A 17464-nucleotide genomic window follows, 5' to 3' on the forward strand; every position below is an offset into this window, starting at 1 on the left:
CCTTAGGGGGTCTACTTTCCAAAATGGTGTCACTTGTTAGGGGTTTCAATGTTTAGGCACATCAGGGGCTCTCCAAATGCAACATGGCGTCCCATCTCAATTCCAGTCAATTTTGCATTGAAAAGTCAAATGGCGCTCCTTTGCTTCCAAGCTCTGCCATGCGCCCAAACTGTGGTTTACCCCCACATATGGGGTATCAGCGTACTCAGGACAAATTGTACAACAACTTTTGGGGTCTATTTTCTCCTGTTACCCTTGGTAAAATAAAACAAATTGGAGCTGAAATAAATTTTGTGTGAAAAAAAGTTAAATGTTCATTTTTATTTAAACATTCCAAAAATTCCTGTGAAACACCTGAAGGGTTAATAAACTTCTTGAAAGTGGTTTTGAGTACCTTGAGGGGTGCAGTTTTTAGAATGGTGTCACACTTGGGTATTTTCTATCATATAGACCCGTCAAAATGACTTCAAATGAGATGTGGTCCCTAAAAAAAAATGGTGTTGTAAAAATGAGAAATTGCTGGTCAACTTTTAACCCTTATAACTCCGTCACAAAAAAAAATTTTGGTTCCAAAATTGTGCTGATGTAAAGTAGACATGTGGAAAATGTTATTTATTAAGTATTTTGTGTGACATATGTCTGTGATTTAAGGGCATAAAAATTCAAAGTTGGAAAATTGCGAAATTTTCCAAATTTTCGCCAAATATTCGTTTTTTTCACAAATAAACGCAAGTTATATCGAACAAATTTTACCACTAACATGAAGTACAATATGTCACGAGAAAACAATGTCAGAATCGCCAAGATCCGTTGAAGCGTTCCAGAGTTATAACCTCATAAAGGGACAGTGGTCAGAATTGTAAAAATTGGCCTGGTCATTAACGTGCAAACCACCCTCGGGGCTTAAGGGGTTAAGCAGCGTCAACAATCCCCCTTTCCCTATACAAACTTTATTCCTATTTCCACAATCATCCATTTTCTATTCTCCATCCCTTTAATTGCGTGCCCAGGGCCACAGACCAGGTCACCGCTGCCGTGACCACAACATATCAATTTCTCTTTAAGGTACACTGAGTTTTATGTCCGAAATTCCCCCATATAATTGCATCACATGCAGAAAATGCACAGGTAAAAAAGCATGTCATTCACACATAACTGTATCAATAAAGTTTTGCCAAAGCCAAATACTAGGAAGTATCAAAACAAAGCAGCTTTATTTAAAACATGAGATATCAAACAAAAACAAAAATGAGAGTAAAAACTGCAATTAAAAAAGCAAGTGACCTAATTTAAATGGTGCTGAAATGCTGCAACAACAAAAACTCATTGTGGGAACATAGCTTCAAAGGGGTCGTCCAGTCTTAAAGGGAACCTGTCACCACGTTTTTGGAAGATGGGATAAAAATAGCGTTAAATAGGGGCAGAGGTGGGCGTTACATTAGTGTGTTTGTTATGCGTTTATTACCCACCTAAGTTGCCGAAATACCTTTGCAAAGTCTCCGTTTTCGCCTGTCAATCAGGCTGGTCTGGTCAAAAGGGCGTGTTGTCTTCCCCCAGATTTTGCGTAGTTTTCCGTTGGTGGCGTAGTGGTGTGCGCATGCCCAAGGTCCCGAATCCTCTGCCAGGGGATTTAAAAGAGCGCGCTGTTCGTTATTTCATTGGTGATCGGTGGGCGCGGCCATCTTCCTTTGGCCGCGCGTGCGCAGAAGCGGCGCTCTGCTGGCCGCGGCTTCAGGAAAATGGCCGTGGGATGCCGCGCGTGCGCAGATGTAACCCTTCCCAACAATTGGATTAATAATGGATAGGTGTCATAATTGACGCCTCTCCATTATTAATCTGGCTTAATGTCACCTTCCAATAGCAAGGTGGCATTAACCCTTCATTACCCCATATCCCACCGCTACAGGGAGTGGGAAGAGAGTGGCCAAGTGCCAGAATAGGCGCATCTTCCAGATGTGCCTTTTCTGGGGTGGCTGGGGGCAGATGTTTTTAGCCACGGGGGGGGCCAATAACCATGGACCCTCTCCTGGCTATTAATATCTGCCCTCAGTCACTGGCTTTACCACTCTGGCGGAGAAAATTGCGCGGGAGCCCACGCCAATTTTTTCCGCCATTTAACCCTTTATTTCAGCAGCTACAGCGCTGAAATTTTGCACATACACACTACTAACATTAGTAGTGTGGAATATGCAAAAAAAAGGGGATATGAGATGGTTTACTGTATGAAAACCACGTCTCATATCCTGTCGGGTTTGTGCAGGAGAAATGAAAAGCCGGTAATTGAATTACCGGCTGTTCACAGATATCGCGCTGAATGAAATCTAAATACAGAATATATATATATGTGTCTCAATGACATATATATATATATATATACTGTATATATGTTTTCCCGAACATTTGAGCACATAAATCCATTAGATGTCGGTTTTGCAAGCCTGCGCGAAAATCTCGCAGTACGGATGCCATACGGATTACATACGGAGGATGCCATGCGCAAAATACGCTGACACACCCTGCCTACGGATCAATATTTTGGGAACATTTCTCCGTATTACGGCCGTAGTACGGACGTAAAAAACGGACCGTATTGTCTTACGCCGAGTGTGACGCCGGCCTAACTGTTTCACATTACAAACTCCTCTATCAGCGCTCCTCTCATAGCACTGTCAGCTCTGCTGTACTGCACCTCTTGCCCACACTGCCTGTGCAAAGATGAGAACTTATCTATCAAAGTGTCAGGCCATGTGCACACGTTCAGTATTTTTCGCGTTTTTTCACGTTTTTTCGCGATAAAAACGTGATAAAAACGTGAAAAAAACGCTTACATATGCCTCCCATTATTTTAAGTGTATTCCACATTTCTTGTGCAAATGTTGCATTTTTTTCTGTGAAAAAATCGCATCGCGGAAAAAAAAGCAACATGTTCATTAAATTTGCGGAATAGCGGGGATTCCGCACATCTAGAAATGCATTGATCTGCTTACTTCCCGCACGGGACTATGCCCACCATGCGGGAAGTAAGCGGATCATGTGCGGTTGGTACCCAGGGTGGAGGAGAGGAGACTCTCCTCCACGGACTGGGCACCATATAATTGGTAAAAAAAAGAATTAAAATAAAAAATAGTCATATACTCACCTTCGATGGCCCCCGGAGTCTTCCCGCCTCTCAGCGGTGCATGCTGCCACTTCCGTTCCTATAGATGGTGTGTGTGAAGGACCTGCGATGACGTCGCGGTCACATGACCGCGATGACGTCGCGGTCACATGACCGCGATGACGTCGCGGTCACGTGACCGTGACGTCATCGAAGGTCCTGCACACACCATCTATAGGAACGGACGCTGCTGAGGAGATCGGCTGTCTGCAGGTGAGTATAACCATTTTTTTATTTTTTTATTATTTTTAACATGATATCTTTTTACTATTGATGCTGCATAAGCAGCATCTATAGTAAAAAGTTGGTCACACTTGTCAAACAGTATGTTTGGCAAGTGTGACCAACCTGTCAGTCAGTTTTCCAAGCGATGCTACAGATCGCTTGGAAAACTTTAGCATTCTGCAAGCTAATTTCGCTTGCAAAATGCTAAAAAAAACGCGTAAAAAACGCAAAAAAAAAATGCGGATTTCTTGCAGAAAATTTCCGGTTTTCTTCAGGAAATTTCTGCAAGAAATCCTGACATGTGCACATACCCTCAGCGTCTCAGCAGTGAGATAAGATCAAGGTAGTCCAGAACAGACAGGCTGCTCCTGAGTGAGCTGTAACGAGAGCCTGAGCTCACTGCAGTACAATTACAAATTACTTCACAACAGAAAAAAGTGTGATTTCTGACTTGCTTAATCGGGATTTGGATGTTTTGCCCCCAGCAGTTCGCCCCAAGCAGTTCGCTCCCAGGGTACATTTCGCCCCTGCACATTTCGTCCCCAGCATTTGGCCCCCAGGATGTTTCGTCCCCGCACATTTCACCCCCGTACATTTCGCCCTCGGCAGTTCGCCCTCAGCAGTTAGCCTCTGGGTACATTTCGCCCCCGCATATTTCGTCCCCAGCATTTGGCCCCCAGCATTTGGTCTCCAGGATGTTTCGCCCCCGCACATTTCACCTCGGCCCATTTTGCCCCCAGTAGTTCGCCCCCAGCAGTTCACCCCTGGGTACATTTCGCCCCTGGGTACATTTTGCCCCTGCACATTTCGTCCCCAGCATTTGGCCCCCAGGATGTTTTGCCCCTGCACATTTCACCCCCGCACATTTCGCCCCCAGCAGTTCGCCCCCAGCAGTTCGCCCCTAGCAGTTCGCCCCTGGGTACATTTCGCCCCCGCACATTTGCTGGGGACGGAATGTGCGGAGGCAAAATGTACCCAGGGGCGAACTGCTGGGGGCGAACTGCTGGGGGCTATACATCCTACAACCTGCCTAATCAAACCTCAGCTGTGGTTCCCCTCCCTCTCACTGACTCATGCAGGAGGTTAGATCACAAGATCAGAGTTGTAAATATCATAAACTGAAAAATCTGCTCTAAGCTATGGTGGGAGCATGTTCTTCTCGCCTAACCCCTTGACAACCTTGGGATTTTCCGTTTTTATTTTTTGCTCCCCTTCTTCCCAGAGCCATAACTTTTTTTATTTTTCCATCTATATGGCCGTAGGAGAGCTTGTTTTCTGCGGGACGAGTTGTACTTTTCAACAAGAGCATTGATTTTATCACACGATGTAAAAATCATCATCTGCTATCATAGCAGATCAGCAATGACAAGCACAGGGCTCTCCTACAGACCCCCAGCTGTCATGTCAACCCATCGGCACACACACCGCGATCATGTGACATGAACAGCAATGGGAGGGGTTTGTGATGTGCATCCAGCAATCAAATCAGCTGTTGTGTGTCAAAAAAAAATGCGGGCTCAGCGCCAGAGCCCACATTAAAGGAGGATACATGACCTATGACCTACCTATACATCATAGGTTGTAAAGTTGTTAAAGGGAGTCTGTATGACTATATAGGTCATAGGAAACAGAATAAAATAATACTCTTAATATCTGCGATCTGATGTCTTATTCCAGAGAAATCATTGTTTTTCTAATAGGTAAAAGAGCTGTTCAGGACTATGGCGCGGACACTGATCTGCATGAGAATCTGCCTCCAGAGATTTTTTTTTTTTTTTTTTAAAGGGGGCATTACCAGTGTGAGACATATAAATAACACAGAACAGTAGAACTGAGCTTTGTCTCCTTACAAGTACATTTGCTAAAGTTCTCACAGCTCTGCTGTATTGTAACCCTGTCTGCCTGTGAGATGGAGGCTGAAGCTGAGAGGAACCTGCAGATGTGTCAGGTATAATCACACCCAGCTCTTCAGTGAGATCCAGAGAGCAAAGAGCGGCCATTACACATCACACTAGTAACTCCTCCTTTTATTTAAAATAATCTTTGGAGGCAGATTCTCATGCAGACCAGTGTCCTTCCCATAGCCTGGACAGTTGGTTTACACATAAGAAAAAATTGGATTTCTCAGGAATAGGACATTGGATCGCAGATATCAGGGTATCGTTTTATTCAGCTTCCTATGACCTCTGTGCCCATTTAGATGGCTTGGGATGGTTAATCTTACTGACAGGTTCCCTTTAAGTGTTGCTGCCTGCTTACGATCGGTCAGCAGCATACAGAGGGAAGAAGTACATGTCCCCAGTGAAAACTCTTATAACACCAACTTGGACTTAACGTTAGCTTACTGTATATACTTTGATTGCTAATATCGCCACAACAGAGAGGTGAAAATGTAAAAAAAAATGTTATTCTGCTCTGCAGCCATTATGCGTCATGTGTCCGCTTCAACATGAGAAATTTGGTGAAAGGTCCTCTTTGACAATACACTTTCCTGTACATCTTTTACAATTACATTTTATAGACATATTTTTGGTTTGAAAAAAGATCATATTTATATTTAGAAAAAATATTTACTTTATTGTGGATAATATTAAAAGTAATTCTGTCCGTCTACTGTGCCACAGATAATACGTTTTCTATGGATGACTGTAAGTCTTATTATACTCATTGCAATGTTTAGCTCTCATTGGCCACTATGCTGAAGCTAGTTTACCAGGCAGAATGGATTTTGTACTGATAAAAGAGAATAATATCTGTAGAATTGGATGCAGTCATCCTGCTCCAAAAAGATGGCTGATGGGACTGTAACCACAGCTCTGCTCTATTCTTCTATCGAAAACATTACGTATTAAGATGTTTTCTTCACAAATATGCTCATTTGTATGCTCAGATATTTGGTTATGTATTCAGTGGGTAGAAGTTTCTGTCCCAAAGAATAGATGTGTGTTTGCTATTAAATGAGAGAAAATTGATGAGTGGGAGGAAAAAACGGAAAGGTTGTACTGATATTGTTGTCGACAAGGTTATTGCTGTGTAGGAGGATAGGAGTTATACTGTGCAGGTGTACTAGAGCAAGGGATTAGAAATGAGCAGGTGGGTAGTAGCTGTTACCACTAGAAATGAAACAAAATATTATCAACCATAAATGGGACAATTACCGTTATCGTTTGTCTCTGGTATTGGTAAATTAAGAGAAGCTAGAAATTCTAAAACATTTTTATTACCTTTCAGCTTTTTGGTTTCTTAAAAAAGCACTCCTCCCACCAACTTTTGAATCATCTTAATATATTTCAATCATCATATTATATAGCACTGTGTACTTACAATTGCTCATTTTGCCTTTCTACCCAGATAATTCTTCCCTTTTCCATTAGGTCTATCACATGAGTAAAAACTGGCTAGCTGAATCCTATGTAGAAACAAGAGGTCAATTTTTTTTGTATGAGTCATGAGTCACTGCAAAAATCCCGGGTAGAGGGAGAGGAGCAGAGCAGCTGGGTCAGGAGTTGAAGAGGGAATGATAAATGCAGGGGCAAGAGACTTCCTGTTTCTACACAAAGAAGATAAAATAGAAGAATTAACTGGGTAGAAAGGCAAAATGAGGAATTGTAAGTACACAGTGCCATGTAATATGATGACTGCAATATATTAAGAGAATAAAAACTTTTACAGGAGGAGTGCTTCTTTAAATTTAAAAAGGCTCCTGCAAATCATCGAAAATGATATTAGTGTCTCTGAAAGCTGAATGAGATAAAAGATATCTTACTGACTGTTGTTTGTTTTATCTATATCTTGATAAACTAACAACTAGTTTGTAGCCATTGGCTGAAATGTTACTTGATGGAAACTTTCCAAAAAAATTGACATTAGTTTTGGTGAATATGCTGTTCTACTAAGGAAATAAGATGACATTGTAAAGTAACCTAAAATGGAAAATGGCCAAAATAAATTAGTGATAAATGGGGTATAGAAGTAAACAGAAAGCATGATAAAGAGAGAGAGCATATGGCCTTGCACATGCATTTAACCCCTTGGTCGGTTACTCCCTGTTCCGCCATTGGGCTAGTCCTTATCCCCCTCCCCTGAGAGTTTGTAGCTAAAACTTCCCAAACCTATGAAAGATCATAACTTCCCAATGGAAGGTCATAGGGCGGCGGTTCTGACACCATCGGAGCCTGCCGGGCTCCCGCTACACTTGGAGACCAAACACTGCTTCGCTACCTGGCTTCTAGTGGTCGTTCTACATATCTCTCCACCCTGGGGTGCTAAAAGAGATCAAGACCCCAGAAGGCATTTGGCCCATTCCAGAGATCTTGAAAATGTAACTGGCGTGTGGCTAGGACAAACGATAACTCCATATTATCCTTAAATCTCTTTATAAAACTCCCATCTGACTGAATGAAGCAGTTACACATGATGACACCCTGTGGATACTAGCTAAACTGGTGAGGGTGTGAGTTTTCACTTTGCAGCTGAGAAGGCTGGACCACCTGCTGAGCCAGGTGTCCTGTTACAGCTACACATGCTGAAGAAAGACTGTAGTATAATATGATACAGTTGATGGGCATGACTTAAATTCCTCCATATTCTTCACAGACTCACTTTTGTTGGCAGAGATTTAGACATTAAAGGCAGGATTGACTTATTTAAATGGTACACCAAGTTTAATCTGTTATATAAGCTGTACACTGACTATTTTACATTGTATCAAAGTGTCATATATCTTTAGTGTTGTCCCATGAAAAGATGTAATCAAATATTTACAAAAATGTGAGGAAGGACTCACTTTCATGATATAATGTATTGTAGGGGTTCACTAGCTCAGGTGCGTAGGAGGAAACAGCAGCCACATTCTCTTCTGCGTTCAAGTGGGTTTATTGCTCCATAAACCACATAACAGCGTCAACAACAGGTAAACAAATAGCCTTTAGCTCAGGAAAGGAAAATACAAGAGTCCAGTCCTTCAGGCTCAGTCCTGGAGCCTTAACACACTGTGGGGGCTTTCTCCTCCACACACACAGACTCCTGTCTGTAGTGTCCCGCCTGGACACAAGGAAATCTGTCCACCATGACAGACTCCCACACTCACTCCCATGTGCCAAACACACCTCCATTATGTAGCCTGAAACCACACCCAGGAACCCATCACATGACTAGACATGTGGTTCTGACATCACCACAGGTCCTGAAACAAACAGATAGGCATGGTTATGCCCCTTACCCAGGGGTGAGGTATATGGGTAGCCAGACCCTCCCATCTCTCATAGCTACCCGTAACCCGGACCCAAATATACTACACAATTCCTTATTGCTTTATGTGCATTACAGAAAATACTCCGGGTTACATCACAGCGACAAGCCTTCTCTGTGATACATACCTCCCGTCGACTATCCAACCTTTAGCCATGCTACAGTATGTACATCTGGAGTATGCAATGCTGGATAGAAGAGGACGCCATATGTGGTAGTGCTCAATTGTGCAGCTCATACTATCTTCAAAAATTAGTAGTATAAAAGAAAATTAGATGGCACACCACTGTCGCATTATGTTGTTCTTCATTGTTCCATAAAAATATCATAGGGGTCATATGGGAATACAAAGTGAAGACACACAGACTGGATTTCAGTCTGCATGGAACCTTGCTAATACTCCATGCCAGTTATTAAAGAAGCACTCCCATCAAAATTTGTATCCTCTTAATATATTGCACTCATCATATTATATGGCACTGTGTACTTAAAATTGCTCATTTTGCCCTTGTACCCACATAATTCTTCTCTTTTCCATTAGGTAAATGACATCACGAGACTAAACACTGACTAGCTGAATCCTTCTACGCTCTATGTAGAAACAGAAGGTCAATTTGCATGACTCATGAGTCACTGCAAAAGTCTCTGGTGAGGTTGAGGACAGAAGGGGTGGGACAGCTAGGTCAACAAACAGGCTCTCCATACATGTGTCGTGCCTGTCACACAGCCGCAACACATGCAGCTGTGGCGCTGATCAGCTGATTAGTCGGCGCGATCCAGGAAGCCAGGTTCCCTCTGCAGCTTACTCGGCAAGTGCTATAGCTTGCCAAATAAGAGGGAGACAGAGCAAATTCGCTCATCTCTAGTGCTAAACCCCAGGTACAACTCAACTGCGGTTTGTAAACTTCTCACATACCAAAATCCCTTGTTTGCCTGTGCCTCAGACATGATGTCTCTAATTCTAGAAGTAAAGGTTTGGTCTTTACTTCAGGATAAACCGGTATTGAACAAATGAAATGATGTTAGAAGACACGGCATAAAACAGGTATTTAAATCAGTCTTGATAAATTATGTTGTTAGTAGGAAGAGTGTGTGTAAGGATAATATATCATGTTGATGGGTCTGCAATAGTAATCAATCAAATGGTAGTCGTTCTCGTTTCAACAAAATACTGCTACTTTTTAATGGATCTGTTATCCTAAATAATGAAATTATAAAATGGCTAACATCATGGGGCACTTTTTTCTTTATCTTTCTATTCTCTCTCTTGACAAACAGAGTATGTTATAATGATGCACAGAAGCAGATGTATGAAACTGAGCTCCAGTCCATGGCTAATGTCATGGGTCACTTTTTAAAATCTTTCTATTCTCTGTCTTGACAAACAGAGTATGTTATAATGATGCACAGAAGCAGATCTATGAAACTGAGCTCCAGTCCATGGCTAATGTCATGGGGTACTTTTTTTTATCTTTCTATTCTCTCTCTTGACAGAGTAAATTATAATGATGCACAGAAGCAGATCTATGAAACTGAGCTCTAGTCCTATGTTAAGTGATATACCTCTGGAAGTTATAAAAAGGTTATAAAGTATGGAGAGAAACCTTCAGTATATGTAAGCCAAGACAAGGAGTGGGAACAAATGCAGAAGTGGTGCACATGTTTCTATTATATTTTTCCTCTGATTGTTCCACTCCTGGTTTTGGCTTACAAATACTGATGTAAAATACAGACCAAATACTGAACATGTGAATGTGGCTTTATCCTAGCACTGTGTCACTTACTGGGCTTTTTTCTGTAGTTTGTATAAAATACTGTTTTATCTGATGAAGCTCTGCCACCACTCTCAGTGATCAGCTTCGGCAGTGTAGTCCTCAGTATTCATCTTAGGCAGTGTAGTCCTCAGTATTCATCAGCCACACACTCACACCATTAACTGACAGATGTCTGGCTATACTGTGCATTGGCAGAAAGCTGAGCCTTAGTAATGGATGTGGGGTTAGTTGGAGCTCTTGAATACAGTGTAGCCATTTGTAGATGTGTGATAGACCAAAGACCTCAGTGACTTTGTGAGTGATGTTTCTATATTCACTAGCTCTCTAGAGCAGTGATTTTCAACCTTTTTTGAGCCGCGGCACACTTTTTATACTTAAAAAATCCCGAGGCACACCACCAACCAAAATGGCACAAAATGGTGCGTCCAGGTTTGAGATGAAAGTCCGCAGTCATTCTATGTGACTGCAGGCTTCTGAATTCTCACAGCGCAAGCACTGCACACTTTCAGGATTCTCCCTTGCCGGTGGCCAGAGTGGACGGTCATGACAGCACAAGTATGTGATTTGGATACTTCTGGTCACATTCTAACTAGACGTGTCCGGCCTCAGTCAATTCATTTTCATTGAATGAGGCCACACATGTCTAGTCAGCACGTGACCGCATGTATGTAAATCACCAACATCAGAGAATTATGATAGCAGTGTGCACTGTGAGAATTCAGAAGTCTGCAGTCACATAGTATGACTGCAGACTCATCACAACCTTGGACATCCCCTTTAATGTTCCTAACAAATAAAAATGAGAATTAGTATCACAAAAAAAAACACATTTACATCCAGGTACCTGATAGATGACGTTGTTTGTGGAGTCGCCTCTTTCTTTTCATCTTCACCTTGTCCAGATGCCATGATGACTCTTCTCATCCACCGGCAGAGCTCGTTTCTGCAGACTTCCATCTTCTCCTGTCTTCTGCATCACATCCCGACACAACACCCTTAAAGATAGCAGTGTTATTATAATGCTCCGGAATAACAATATCTGCCCTAGGCTGAGCCTCTGAGTAAATAATTGCCCCTCACTTTATTCCCAGCACATAATATGACCCTCACTGTCCCTCTTATGGTACATGCCATCCACACTACCCTCTCTCTCTTTTCCATACTTCACACTGCCTTCTCATACGGTGTCCCTCATAGAGAGCCCAGTCTCTCTACTGTGCCCCTTCATTACACTCCTCCTACTTGGCATACTGTCTCCTCCTGGCTGTTACCCTCACACTACTCAGTATCTATTATGTGTCCACTCACACTTTCATCCCCCCATACTGTCTGCACACATTTCTAATAGCCTCCTCCTGTACATCCCCCCCCTGCTAACATACCCCTTTGCTCTCTCCATATTTCCTCCTCACACATTCCCCCCTCACACATTCCCCTGACTCCCCATACTGTCCTCACACATCCCATCACCGTTGCTCCCAGTACTGTCAGCACACATTTTTCCCCTCGCTACTGTGTCCACCCCCATCTCCCCACTCACCCCCACAGAATATATCCACTGCCCTTCCGATAGAATAAATCCATCCCCTTCCACAGAATAAATGCACCCTGCCCCACACATGCTAAATAAATTCCAGCCCCCCCCCACGTACACACTGAATAAATCCCCCCCCCACACTGAATAAATTCCCCACACACACTGAATAAATCCCCCCACACACTGAATAAATCCCCCCACACACTGAATAAATCCCCCACACACACTGAATAAATCCCCCCCACACACTGAATAAATCCCCCCACACACTGAATAAATCCCCCCCCACACTGAATAAATCCCCCCACACTTAATAAATCCCCCCACACACTTAATAAATCCCCCCACATACTCCCCATAAACCCACCCCACGCTGAATCTTCGGTGTCTTCAGCTCCACAGCACAGGAGCACTTACCACCAAGTCTCTTCTTTCTCCTGCGCGCCGGATAGTGACGTCAGCAGCGTGATCACATGACTTGATCACGCTGCTGGCGTCGCTCTGACCCGGCAGTCAGAGCCTCAATTGTACTCGCAGCTGGTAGATGTCTGCGAGTACAATTGATCTCCGGGAGCCGGCGCGCTGCAGCTTCTCTGTGCCGGCTGTCAGCTTGACAGTCGGCACAGAGAACAGCTGACTCCCGTTCCCCGCGGCACACCCGACCATGTGTCGCGGCACACTGGTTGAAAAACACTGCTCTAGAGTCTGCCACAAGAACATTGATTGGACAGTGTGGCAACACCCAGTTGGCAATTTATTCATACATTTCTAGCAGGGATAACAGAGGAGCAACACTTTGCAGAATTCTATTCAACGATATTTCGGAATTGTTATTTCATGAGGACACACGTTTTCACTCAATCAGACATCTCAGATGTGGCGGTTTCTCCTTCTAAATGGCCATATCTCGGCAAAACAAAAATCTAATAGCAAAAGCTTGGTAATTATGTAATTAGATATTCACAGTTTCTATTCAGTTGGCAAACAGGAAGGGCAGCCATATTGATGGCGATTACAGTATTTTAATTGACTTGTCACAAAGAGGGCCAAATTTTCTTTTGTCAGTATGTTCTATGAATACCAACATGCATTTTTACCATCACCTGAGAAACCAATATGGCTGCACTTTTAGGCTGCCACAACTGAGAAGACACATTGCAAAATTCTGTAGGTACAGGAAATATATTTGGTTGTCTGGTCTCAAACGAAACGTCAGTAGACACTCTATGCAACTGTAAACCGCCGTATTGTTACAGAGTGTGGTGTGCACACTCTATTGGTTTCCCTGTATTTCCTGTGAATATGACCGCATGTATGTGATTTACATACTTTAGGTCACATGCAGACAAGTCTTCCCTGGTTTCTCTCAATGGACGAGAATTGAGAGTGCTGGAGTATAGTTGACATGTGATTGCAAGTATGCAAATCTCATACATGGGCCATATAACTGTCCATCGGAATATAGGAAAATCATGATAGTGTGTGCATCACACACAGTCACTGTTCAGCAGTCTCTAGTCACATAGAGTGACTGCAGACTTTTCTTTTAAGACAAGATAACCCTGTTAAATTAGACCTACTTGGTATAATAAAAACATAAAAACTGACAGTGGATAAAATGATCACACTACTCTCAAATATACATCATCCGCTTTTGCCGCTTACACCTAAAGAACATCTCTAGAATTCGCCCTTTTCTCGCCATGGAAACAACAAAAACCCTCACTGTCGCCCTGATCCACTCCCGCCTGGACTACTGTAATGCTCTATTAATTGGCCTCCTCCTCACTTGACTTTCCCCTCTCCAGTCTATCCTTAATGCAGCAGCCAGGGTTGTCCATCTGGCTAATTGGTATTCAGACGTGTCCGCTCTTCGCCAGTCGTTACACTGGCTGCCCATTCATTATAGGATCCAATTCAAAGTACTTGTTCTCACCCACAAAGCTCTCCACAGTGCGGTACCCCCTTATATCTCCTCCCTCAGTTCTGTCTATCGGCCTAGCTGATCGCTGCGCTCTGCAAATGACTTTCTACTAACCTCTGCACTAATCCGTACCTCCCACTCCCGACTCCAAGACTTCTCCCGCGTTACTCCAATCCTTTTTAATGCTCTACCCCAAGAAATTAGGACCAGCCAAGCCACAATTTACATCGTTTTAGGCGCTCCCTCAAAACACATTTGTTCAGAGCGGCCTATCACGTTCCCTAATCAAAGTCATTTTATGTGTAAGTGTGTGTGTGTAGCCCATTCACTATCTCTATCTATCCCCCACCCCCTCAAGATGGCTGGACCATCATTGTAAATACATCATTGTAAATACACACCTGTACTTTGTATCTCCCCCACCTCATTGTAGATTGTAAGCTCTCACAAGCAGGGTCATTTTATTTTTGCTTTAACCCCTTAATGACTGTCAACACATCTTTTTACTGACCTGTGATATAAGAAAATAGCATCCCCATACTGGTGACAATCCAGCAGCTGTTAGCTGTACACTATAGCTGACAACTTGCTGCATTAGCCAAAATCACTGTTGGCGCTGTCCATATCTGTTTAACCCTTTAGAAGCTGCTGTCAATAGTGACTACGTCATATAAATTCAACACCTCAGGCCCCAACCCAATATATTAAATTAATGAGAGGGACAAGAGTATATTAAACCATATAAAACATTCATTTATTGATAGAATTAAAAATTGTTTGAACAAAGTAGCACTACCAAAAATGCAGGACAAGAAGAGAACATCATAGTAAGAGGATGGGAGGCCCCAGACCGGACCGCGATGCCCATCGGATCGGACTGGCCGCCCAGGTGAGTATAATCTAACCTCTTTTTCTCATCTTTCAGGATACATCGGGGGCTTATCTACAGCATTCCAGAACGCTGTAAATAAGCCCGATGCTGGTGGGCTTAGCTCACCTTCCATTTTGGGGGTGACAGGTTCCCTTTAATGCTTGTGCAAGTATAAAGCAGTAACTGTAGGAAGGACACTAATAAGCCAGTGCAATGAAAAGAGGGTATGTTTAACAATTCAAGATCTCCATAGCCAAATGTGGCATACTCAATTGAGATGAAGAGTAAGGGTATATATATAAAAGAATTTTAAAGTGCCTACTGTGCAAAGAGAAAAGTGCTGTGCGGTGCAAAGGCAAATACCTACATGATTAGAAGAGTGTAGACCCCGACCTGCTGCCCAGGTCATAGAGAATGACATAGAGAACTGCTGTATGTAAAAGCGCATGTTAAAATCGAATTGCAATCAGATAGCAATCGCAATGCACTCGGATGTAAATCGGATGCTAGGTGTGAAAATCGCATTGCACTCGCATGACACTCGCATGGCACTCATCCATTTTTTCGGTCCAGAAATTGGACCATTTTTTTCTCGCATATGGGTATGTACCCTTAGTACGAGACTTTTTTTTTTTGACACTCTATCGTCCATTGCTCTTGCCACTTTTTGTTTTCCCTTACATTTTTAACAACACTATAAACACCTTGACAATCTTTTCAACCCCAATTATTCAACCCTTACCAAAAAGGATGCAATAAAAAATGCTAGACAGATAGGTACACAGTAAAAAAAAAAAAAAGTGGCAGCAGGTAAGGCAGATTAGGTATGACGTGCAGTTATAATTTGTATTTATCTTGGTCTTCTTTTTTTTCAAGAAGTTTTATAGGAGTTGAGAGGTTCTGTATAATTAACTTTAGCTGTAACAGTTGAATTACTATTACAGTATATGACCAACTTTTCAGATAGAAATACTGTTTAATTTGAAATGCCAACTGGACTGTCTTTCTCGTTTTCATTTGCTAACCTATTCCTGGTCTAAAACTATAATGCTTGGACGTTCTCACTATAGTGTTCCCAGGGGCTGATCACTGCCTCCACAAAAACTTCTGTCAGCAGAGCAATGACAAGTTTATTAATTGCAAATGATTCCACGACTTTGGAGAAGAAAACAGATTCTTATGCTGTGTGTATGGAAATGTGTTCAAATAAATCAACACTGAAGAGAGTGAGATGTGAAAACCTCTACTCATTCAAAATGTTAGATCTTAGCTACATAATAATTTACAATTCATTATCCAGATCAAACCTTGTGGCACACTGATCATTTTTCCGGTCACTAAAAAAACAAATTGTAAAGACCAGGTTACCTAATTTTTAGTATACACCTCAGCCTATCTAGTGGATTAGTGTTTTTTCCTAATTTTACACTTTTTTGTATTTAGGCAATTATGATCTAGTTATGGAATAGTCTCCATCCTACATTATCCAGTATCTTTCATTCTTTCTAGCCCTGATAAATCCCCCAATAGTCTAGTGCTCCTTATTAGTTCTTGTTCACTGTTCTGCAATGATGTTCCTTGACTACCCAATGCTTTCACGCTGCTGGGGCCAGTGGTTGACTGCAACAGACATGTGGGCAGTTGGGGACGTCATTACTGCAGCACGTTAACCCCTTCCTGACAAATGTCGCTTATGCACGGCGCTGTGGGAGCTGCACTCCCATATACTTGTTCATGATGACACATGTTCACGATGACACGTGCTCACGCTGAGCACCACTCCGATCACGGGCGTTTAACCCCTCTGTTGCCACTGTCAATATTGACAGTGACATCGATCATTATCGCAGAGGGAAGGAGCTCCCACTCTGCTCCCATTGGCAGAACGCAATTGTAAATGCGTTGTGCCAGTGTCTCCATGGTGACCTTAGGCCAAAATATGGCCGAGGGTTCACCCAGGGCCAGTGGCCTGTCAGCTTATGCTCTTTGAAGTGTATTAGATCAGCGATCAGGGCATGGAAAGTTGATGTCCCATTCTGGGACAATGTAAAAAAGTTTTAAAAAGGTAAAAAATCATAGAATAAAGAACCAAAAAAAAAGAAATAATATTAATCCAATAAATACATTTATTTACAGTGGGGGGGAAAAAAAATTAGTCAGCCACCAATTGTACAAGCTCTCCCACTTAAAAAGATAATAATAATCTTTATATTTTATATAGCACTAACATATTCCGAAGCGCTTTACAGTTTCCACACATAATCATCGCTGTCCCCGATTGGGCTCACAATCTAAATTCCCTATCAGTATGTCTTTGAAGTGTGGGAGGAAATCGGAGCGCCTGAAGGAAACACACGCAAACACGGGAAGAACATACAAACTCCTTGCATATGTTGTCCTTGGTGGGAATTGAACCCAGGACTCCATCGCTGCAAGGCTGCAGTGCTAACCACTGAGCCACCGTGCCACCCAAAAAGATAAGAGAGACCTGTAAGGCTACGTTCACATTTGCGTTGTTGGGCGCAGCGTCGTCGACGGATACCGACGCATGCGTCATGCGCCCCTATCTTTAACATGGGGGGCGCATGGACATGTGCCGGTATGCACTGTAATGCATTTTATGACGCATGCGTCATATTGACGCACAAGACAGGGGGCAGAGGACGCTACTTGTAGCGTTTTCCCTGCGCCGAAATTCCTGATCTTTACTATCTTATGACAACGC

The 17464-nt window shown here is 42.8% G+C and overlaps 1 protein-coding gene across 1 annotated transcript in view; it reads right to left on the reverse strand.

Moving 5' to 3' along the window:
• MAP1A (microtubule associated protein 1A) overlaps positions 1 to 17464 on the reverse strand; it is a 394919-nt gene that overhangs the window by 229061 nt on the left and 148394 nt on the right. The window lies entirely within an intron of this gene.

The sequence above is a fragment of the Ranitomeya variabilis genome, chromosome 5 (genome assembly GCF_051348905.1).
Source record: "Ranitomeya variabilis isolate aRanVar5 chromosome 5, aRanVar5.hap1, whole genome shotgun sequence".
NCBI classification, from domain to species: domain Eukaryota; kingdom Metazoa; phylum Chordata; class Amphibia; order Anura; family Dendrobatidae; genus Ranitomeya; species Ranitomeya variabilis.